The 9,747-nt window shown below is 42.8% G+C and overlaps 1 non-coding gene across 1 annotated transcript; it reads left to right on the top strand.

Moving 5' to 3' along the window:
- The first annotated feature begins 3,636 nt into the window (after window positions 1–3,636).
- LOC126019265 (U1 spliceosomal RNA) lies at window positions 3,637–3,800 on the top strand. The gene has a single exon (XR_007498997.1). It is a non-coding gene; the product is annotated as a U1 spliceosomal RNA (small nuclear RNA).
- Window positions 3,801–9,747: the final 5,947 nt, after the last annotated feature.

The following is a 9,747-nucleotide window of genomic DNA, read 5'->3' as shown; positions in this document are numbered from 1 at the left end:
TAGGCCCAGATAAATGAACATTATTGCTGACTTATGGTTATGGAGTTTGTTGGTGAACTTTCTTTTTAGAGATCCTCCCTGCCCTCACCCTGGCACCCATTCAGCTACTCTTCAGTAAACCTGTCTGCTAACCATAAATATTGAATTTTCAATTATTGTTTGATTTATTGCTGCAGAGATAACTTTCTTTCAGGGTTTGATTGTTTTTTTTGTTTTGTTTGTTTGTTGTTATTGGTTTTTGGACTATACTCAGCGGTACTCAGGGGTTACTCCAGACTCAGCGCCCAGGAATCACTTCTGGCAGACTCATGAACCATATAGAATGCCAGGGATCGAACCTGGGTTGACCGTGTGCAAGGCAAATGTCCTACCTGCTGTGCTATCGCTCTGGCCCAGGGCTTGCTTGTTTTATTGTAGGAACTCTCTTTATTAATCAGATCCCGAGACAGAGACCTCCTTCTGACAACCATCTATTGAAGTTTTACTGAGGACTAGCCACTTATTGACCTTGTAATTATTGACCTTGTAATCACATTCTCATTATTGTGAACTTATTTATCTACTTGTGCATATTTTCTTTGGAAGGATGTACCCCACACCTTAAAAGGGCTGGAAGAACTGCATTTGGGGCTGTACTTTGCCTTCATTTTCGTGAAGTGCAGTCACCATGAGGCAAATATAGAATTCCCGACTTAAGCTTTGCCAAGTGCTTTCATCCTTGCCAATCTGGGACAATACACTAACCAGCTACCCCAGAGTAGTAGAGGTAGGAAGACAGAAACTGCTAGATTTCCTTCTCAGGGCTGCTCCTCTCTCTTCCCTCGTTCACATAAGTCACACCGGGACCCCCACCAGCATCAGTTTGACAACCACCTAATGGGGCTGATGAGACCTGAGGTTGTACCTTGCAGGGGCTCATCACAGTCTCTCATCAGTCCTAGACATCCCCGGGTGACCCAGGTGGGTAAAAAGGGAAAGCAGTAGTTTTCCTTCTAGAGGCAGCCACCTGTCTCCTCCTCACTTCACATAACTCACCTGGGGAACCCTGCTCCATCGCTGGTGGAAATCAGCTCTCCCACCAGCAACAATTAGATTACATTTTCCAAACTGCCTTTTATTGCAGTTGGTACAGCAGGAGGAGAATGCCAAGTGAAATAACTATTAAGATGGTCAGTTATAATCTCACACACACACACACACACACACACACACACACACACACACACACACACACACACACACTTAACCCCACACTGCAGAATCCGGTAGGCTTGGAAGCCTAGACTGTGTAAGGTACTGAACACAGGTGTCTCACCCACAAGTATGTGCTGTGATCAGAGATTAGGAATGTTGGGGTGAGAAGAAACTACTGGGGAACAGTCCAAGGTAGGCCCAGTAACAAGATCTTAGTCTAGGAAAGTGTACACTGCAGAGAGAATGGCATAGGGACATGACCAGGCCAGACACACTGAGTAAGCTACAAGTTTGCAAGGCATCAATCCTAAGCAGCACACAGGGTTTATTTATCTGCACGGGAGTCTATAAAACAATCTTCTCAGAGTCTATCTTTATGCAACTGCACCTGGTCCTCGTGAGGGAAGAATTTATGAATTTATCCCATCAGGCCTCAACCTGGATGAGGCTAACAAGAGAGATCTTCCTAGGGAATGTAAAGTGGGTGACATTTTATTAATATAATTTCCATAATTCTGGGATTCTACTCTTGGTAAACTCTGGCATTGCTCTGCTCAAGGATATGTTTAAATACTAGGGCAGGACCGGAGAGATGCTACAGGGTTAAGGCATGTCCCTTGCACAAGGCCCTGATTTGATATCCAGCCCTGGATATGGTGCCCTGAGCTCTGCAAGAAATGACCCCGAGCATAAAGCCTTTATCAAGAATAAGCCCTGATGACATTAGGTATGGCTCAAAACCATCCAAAATAAAATTTTAATGCTAGAACAATTCTGTTAGCCTATTTTGTTTCTTCCAATCCTTTCTTAGTCTCCTAGGACTTCTACCATATTATCCATTTAACTATGGACATCAGTCAGCTATGTCTGTTAGAAACCAACCTTTTTCAGGTAACTGTAAATGTTAGACATTCACAGATGTCTTCATTTTCTTTGTTAAGAACAAGTATTTGGAGAGATAGTATAGCAAGTAGGGTACTTGCCTTGCAAGCAGCCTACCTGGTTTTGATCTTCAAAATCCTGTATGATCCCATGAACACCACAAGAGTAATTTGGGCTCTGGTTTTATGCCCACAGACCTAAGGATGCTCATATTTTGGCAGTTTTTCCAGAAAATACTTGCATATTTATGAAGGATGAGGGGACCAGCTGAAGAACACACACTGAACAAACACTTCATGTACCAAAAGTGTCAGAGAAATGTCCTAAGTGTGATTGTTAATGCAGTGGTGAATAGGAGAGAGAGTAGATGCTAAGGAGCCTCTCCTGCTCAGTGGTCTTTTGGCTGGAACAGCCTGATGTCCTAATCAGTACAAGTATGTTTTGACCCAGTCAAAGATAGATCCAACCAAGTAGTTTTGCTTGGAAATTGGGCGTCACACTAAAGCAGGCAGGTAGAATGAGTTGGCTGAAAGGTGGCAGAATAGAAGTCAGAGACAGAGATAGATTTGACCAACTGGGTCTTTATTGTGGTGGGCAAGGAACACTTCTGGACATGTCTGACAATCTCTGCAGAGGTCTGCAGCCTGTAACAGGTTTATATAGCTGCATCTGGTAGGAAAGAGTATAGAGGCTGGAAATGGTATGTGCTGACATGTTCTTGTTTAGGTTGACCATTGACCCAACAAAAAGGTCAGGTGGGGTCTCAATGTGGTCAATCCTATGACTTATGGTATGAGCCAATATCCTGCTACTTTTTTGTAGTTAGTCCACATGACTAGGCAAATGTCCTGTTTTTCATTCCTAACTCCAACCAATACCGATGTCTTCAATCATGACTGACCCTTCTCCTGGCAGAGGTAGGGACTACCTAATTTTTAACCCCTGCAAACCTTACATTGGTAATAGGTTTATCTTTTTGAGAGACACACTCAATGGTGGTCAGGTGCTCAGGGACCATATAGGTTGCCTGAGATCAAACCCAGATCAGTCACATGCAATGCAAGTCGCCCACCCACTGTACTATTGCCCCAACCCTGGCAGTGGTTTTTCTTTTAAATTAATAAAATCAAGATAAGGGGCTTGAACAAAAGCACAGTGGTAGGGCATTTGCTTTGCACATGGCTGACCCAGGACAGACACGGGTTCGATCCCTGGCATCCCATATGGTCCCCCCACTCCTGTCAAGAGCTATTTCTTTTTTTTTGCTTATTTGTTTATTTGTGCCACACCCAGTGATGCTCAGAGATTACTCCTGGCTATGTGCTCAGAAATAGCTCCTGGCTTGGGGAACCATATGGGACACTGGGAATAGAACCCAGGTCCGTCCTGGGTTAGCCATGAGCAAGGCAAATGCCCTACCATGGTGTTATTGCTCTGGCCCCCAATCAGGAGCTATTTCTGAGTTCAGAGCCAGGAGTAATCCCTGAGCACCACTGGGTGTGACCTAAACACCAATAAAATAAAATAAAATAAAATAAAATAAAATCAAGATGAGATCTAATACTTACCTGGAAACGGAGATACCATGATCACGAAGGTAGTTTCCCCAGGGTGAGGCTTATCCATTGCACTCCGGATGTGCTGACACCTGCGATTTCCCCAAATGTGGGAAACTTGATTGCATAATTTGTGGTAGTGGGGGACTGTGTTCATGTTCTTCCCTGGCCAAAAAAAAAAAAAAAAAAAAGATGAGCTCTAGATCTATAGCTAGATAAATAGCACAGCATGCAGCAGTCCCAGGTACAATTCCTCAATTCCTGGCACTGCATGTGATCCCCTGAGTGATCTACCAGAGTGATCCCTGAACCCAGAACCAGAAATAAGTCCTAAACACAGCTGGATGTAACCCTTCTCCATATCACCCCAAACAAAATGAAAACTAAAGAAGTTTCTCAGGGACCAAAGTACAGCAGGCAGGGGGGGCATTTGCCTTGTATGGATTTGACTCCCAACTCCATATGGTTCCCTGAGCCCTGCCAGGAGTAATCCCTGAGCATAGAGCCAGGAGTAAACCATGAGCATTGCTGGATGTGGCCCAAAACCAAAATATAAAAAAAAAAAATTAAAAAAAGAAAAGCTGCTTTTTGACAAGTACTGAAGTAACCCAAATGCATGGCACACCACTGTGGATATAAAAACAAACTGACTCCACCTCTGGCCCAGAATAGAGTGCATCTTCCTACCCCCAAAATAAAAGGGATAGAAAGAACTTTAATAAAAACAAAAGCTGTAATAAGTATATGAAAGAAGGGGCCAGAGTGATAGTATAGTGAGTAGGGCACTTGCCTTGTATGTAGTCCACAAAGATCAAACCCCAGTGCCTCATATAGTCCTCTAAGCCTACCAGGAATGATCCTTGATCACCACTATATGTGGCCCCAAAACAAAGGCAAGAACACAAAAGAAGACTTCTAAAATACTCTTTCCCTTAACAACACCCTAGTAACAGACTTAAACCTATACAGAAATCTGTAAGCAGGGGCCGTTGGGGGAAAACCAACTCTGCCAATGCAAAATTTCCCATTCTGGGCTCTGAAAGATTCTGTTAAGTTTCTTCAGAATTCCAAACACCAGGAACAGAGAGGTAGTACTGTGGGTTGGTACACACACACAGCCAGCCTAGGACTTTATCCCCAGTACCCTATAAGGTCCCCCAAGCACTACTAGAAATAATTTCCAAGTGCAGAGTCCAGAGTAAACTCTGACCACAACCAAGCATGGCCCTTAAACCTCAAATAAATAAATAAATAAATAAATAACCTCTCAACTCACTACAGCAGTGATTCTTTTAGTCAATGCCAGGAGGACTTAACATCCAATTTAATTGCAACTTCAATCTCTCCCACATTGGAATTTTAAACCAATCAACATGGAGTTGCCTAGTCATAGTTATTAAAAGGCTCAGCTTGATAAGACCCTCCAGCCCTCACCTAATAAGGAAATAACTCTGCCTCAATCTTTCTTCCCTTTTCTTCCCTAATCCCCTTGTCCAACCTCTAACTCTGAATGCCTTCCACTTTGCTGATGAAAGGGGATGCTACCCACCTCAGGAATTGTGTAAGAAAGTCAATTCAGTCTCTACATTTATTCAGCTGAAAAGATTTCTTTACAGTATCAAAGATACTTTAGATTCATTAGGCCGCTTTTGTAGATTTATAGATAATACTTCCACAACGCCTCTCAGCCTCAATGTGTTTCCTGCTTGAATTGGTTTCAAGAGACCGCTGAGTGCTGCATAAATCTATGGTGCATGGTTTTGGCATCTCCTAGGAGGAAAAAGGAGGAAATAAGCCACACCTCCAATGCTTTAAATGCTATAATCCTTTACAAAAGCATTCCAGGATGGAAGAAAACAAAGGAAAACTGGAGTTGGAAATCACACTTTAAATTATGTTAATCATTTACATAGATGATAGAAACATGAATCTTTTAGCACTTGTTTTTCCTTAGGGAGAAAAAAAATGTCTTCTCAGTAGGAAAAAGAAAAAAGAAAACTTATCAAGTATTTGAAGCTTTAGGTGAAAGATCAGTTTTACCAACAATGCTGGGGGGGGGCCCATGGGGATTTATATGAACTGGGAAGAAAGAGGTGACAGCTTCAAGAAGGAAATCTACTGCTTTCCCTCTCTCCCCTTCTTGATGTCCTGGGAATGGTAGAGAACTGCTGAAGTCTAGAGTGAGCCCCTACACGGCACAGATATCACATCTGACCAGCCCCACAGGCAATCGTCAAGCTGCATCTGATGTCCACTTGTTCTGCCTGCAGTGGGAGTTGATCCCCACCAGACTGGAGCCTGCTCTTTTCAGGACTTTCAGATCTGTTGCCTTTCTCTCAGAAAGGAATTTCAAGAGGATAGAGCAACAAAGTGAAAACAGACTTATTAGGAAGCAAAGAGAATGGTGAGATAAGATATCTGCTCAAGAAAGAACACAGGCTTCTCCAGGGTGGAGAGAGCCAAAAAGTACCTATCTCAAGAGGGGAGATGCAGACAGCATGTGCACGTACTCAGAAGCAATACACAGGGACGGGCTCACAGGTGATTGCTTCTTTTGTTCGAGTTGGCTTTTTTTGTTGTTTTGTTCTTGGGCTGCTTAAGGTGGGGTCACTCAGGGGTTATTCCAGGCTCTGCACTCAGAGCTCCTGGTGGGCTCTGGGAGACCATGTGGGATGCCTAGGATGGAACCTGGTAGGCTGCTGTGCAAGGCAAACACCCTAATGCAGAGGGTTCAAAATCTTCTCCTTCACTTGGCCTGGACTTTTGTATTTCAATGGCTCCTAAAATAGGTCTTTTGTATCAGAAGTCTCCATCATAACCTTCAGGCTGGTTCAGGTTTCAATCTGTTTTTCCCAAAACACACATTACCCAGGCCTCCCATCTTCCTACCTGTAACATCTTATAAACACACAATAAAATATGTCTAACACTGGAGAGTAAACCGAGTTATTAAATCAGCTTCAAACACAGTTCCTGTTTTCAAATCTAAGTCTTTTCTTCAAACTGCTTTTGGATGGGAAATGGAAAATCTAACTTTGTTTTAATGGCTTCATGATTCCTACTGAGTTACAAAACAAGTATGCAGATCAGACTCAATGATATGCAAATCTATGCCAGGCCTATCATAGGGAGTCACAAAGCTTCAGTGCTGAGACTTCCAATCAAGGTTGCAGAATTCTGTTATTCTAAAATAAATAAAAGGAAGCTTTTGCTCAGTTGCCAGGAGGCTGTGCACAGCCAGGACCAGGTGCTGCTTCCTAGGGTCCTCTGCATGAGGCTTCCTTTCCTTGCTGCACATAAAATCCCCACCCAACTAATGCTTGATCCAAAAATTTTCATTTGAATGATCCTTTTGGCACCCCCTGTGCACCCTTATTTCCTTTCCAGAATTCCCTCCCCCAAAGCAATTTGTCCCTTGTTTAATGATCTGAAGACAGTGACCCCATGTACCCAATCACTACATTGTTCTTCTACTTCTATTTTGAGTCTCTAGTTCAAAGATGCTTATCCTGGTATAGAAATTGATGACAATTCTTTTCCAAGTCAGGGAACAAGACATTTTTTGGATGGCCAAATCTAGCTGTGCTCAGGGTTTTCTCGTGGCTCTACACTTAAGGACCATTCCTGGTGGTGCTTAGGGAATCATATGGTGGTATTAGAGATTGGACCTGGGTCAGCCACATGCAAGGCAAACATCTTCTTATCTACTGTACTAACTTTCCAACAAGACATCTTGTTGTATGAATGTGTCCCTCTCACAAAACAAAACAAAACAAGGATAGAGTATACCCATAGGTGTAATAGTTTGGGTCTTACAAGGAAAAAGGTTTGCATATACACCCAGAAAAGACTAGCATGAAAAGAATAAAATAGATGATAAATATCTGCTGGTTGCAAATGTGAACAAGGCAAATGTGAATAAGTCTGTTTGGGTCCCTTTTGATGTAGGGACAGCATAGGCAAAAAATAGAATAGGAAACTGTCCTCGGCTTTATTTCTTCATGGTGCCTTCTGTTAGCCTCTGCTCTTTATCTATTCAATGTTGATGTTCTCAAACGGCTCTTATTGTTTCTGCCAACTTTAAATAATGGCTCATCTATTGGGATCCCAGTGTGTATGTATGTGTGTGTGGGGGGTGAAATTATACTGAGTAAATGGTAAGCCTGTGAGATTACTGATGGCTTTTCTGGAGACCTTAAAGCATGGACAGTGTTTGCTTGTATCATTCTCTGCGACTGACTTTATTCAGTCCATTTGACCTATTCTTCAGTCTAGCCAGCTGAAAGTGTCAATCCCATTGACATTAGACCCCTGGTTGACATGAAGACTGGGCTGTTATCTGATGCTTCTGCTGCAGGTAGGAATATAGGGGAGCCTTGGTAACATATATTTTGGGGAAAGCAGCATCTAAAATCTGAACTACCCTGTAGGCCTTTGATACAAATGACCCATCTCTGGATCCTGGAAAGCCACTGAGATGCAGAATTCCAGGTGAAGTGCAGAAGCTTCCTAAAGAGAGAAGTGTCTGGATCCCTGCGGAGGAGAGGCTTTAGGACCACTGCAGCAAAGGCCAGGAGGAGGATATCTAAAGAAGACCATCAACTGTTCCCAAACTTCCTCTTGCAAACCATCCGAGCTACAGATTGAGCAGGGGTGGTGGTAGAGGGGAGGGCAGTGGGCAGTTTGAGAATAGTTTATATATACTGGCTCAGACAAAGGAAGCTCAGATGTGTTACTGCCAGGAGCAAGTGTTACCCGGGTACATACTGCCCACATCTCCCCTTGTGTGTGACCCTTTAGTTCTTTTCACTCTGGGGGAGCCCATGTTCTCTCTTGAGCAAGTATCTTAACTTACCTCTCTATCTCCCTTTATTTCTCAATAAACTTGCAATATACTTCACTATTGGTCTCCTCCTGAAATTCTTTTCTGTGAGAGAAAGTCAAAGGACTGAAATGTTTGGGGAAAGACTCCTTTCATACAAAGAGCAATTCCCATTCCAGCCTGAGTCCATGTTTCTAGAAGAAACCAAGTGGTAGAGATCAATTTCCATGCCCCTTAGAACTAGTGTACATCAGGTGCAGCTTGGCACTGCTTCTGGGGCTACAAGATATTAATATCCAGGTCATGCAGGAATTCATAAACAGAATCCCTGGTCCTAGATCTTCCAGATGTTCCTGGGGAGGCAGAGGTGGATAGAAAGCAGTAGCTTTCCTTTTTGAAAAAGGAAACCTCAATTTCTCCCTTGCTAGATGCTATGAGAAGTCTCTTGTTTTTTTTTTTTTTAATTTTTGTTATTGTTTTAGTTTTTGTTGTGAGGCCACACCCATCAGTGTTCAGGGATTACACCTAGTGCTGAGCTAAAAAATTATTCGTGGCAGGCTCAGGGACTATACAGGATAGGGGATCACATTAGGGTCGGCTGCATGCAATACAAAGGCCCTATCCATTGTGGTATTACTCCAGCCCTAAAGTCCTATTTTTGACTGCCCCTATATTACATTTTTTAATATGTAAAAAAGACCCTTTACTGGTGCAACATTCCCGTCACCAATGTCCCAAGTGTCCCTCCTCACTACCCCACACCAGCCTGTGCTCTAGACAGGCTTTCTTCTTCCCACATTCAGTCACATTTTGTTATGATGGTTCTCAGTGTAATTATTTCTGTAACTGCACTCATCATTCTGTGGTGAGCTTCATGTCATAAGCTGGACCTTCCAGTCCTCCTCTATTTTGTCTCTGAGAATCATTACAAGCATGTCTTTTATTTTTCTCAAAACCCATAGATGAGTGAGACCATTCTGTGTTTATCTCTCTCCCTCTGACTTATTTCACTCAGCATAATAGATTCCATATATATCCATGTATAAGAAAATTTCATGACTTCATCTCTCCTGATGGCTGCATAATATTTCATTGTATATATGTACCACAGTTTCTTTAGTCATTCATCTATTGAGAGGCATCTAGGCTGTTTCCAGAGTCTGGCTATTGTAAACAGCGCTGCAGTGAATATAGGTGTGAGGAAGGGATTTTTGTATGTATTTTTGAGTTCCTAGGGTATATCCCTAGGAGTTATATAGCTGGATCATATGGGAGCTCAACTTCCAGCTTTTG

This window comes from Suncus etruscus, chromosome 9, assembly GCF_024139225.1.
Source record: "Suncus etruscus isolate mSunEtr1 chromosome 9, mSunEtr1.pri.cur, whole genome shotgun sequence".
Lineage (NCBI taxonomy): Eukaryota > Metazoa > Chordata > Mammalia > Eulipotyphla > Soricidae > Suncus > Suncus etruscus.
This window is presented reverse-complemented; position numbering and strand designations above follow the sequence as displayed.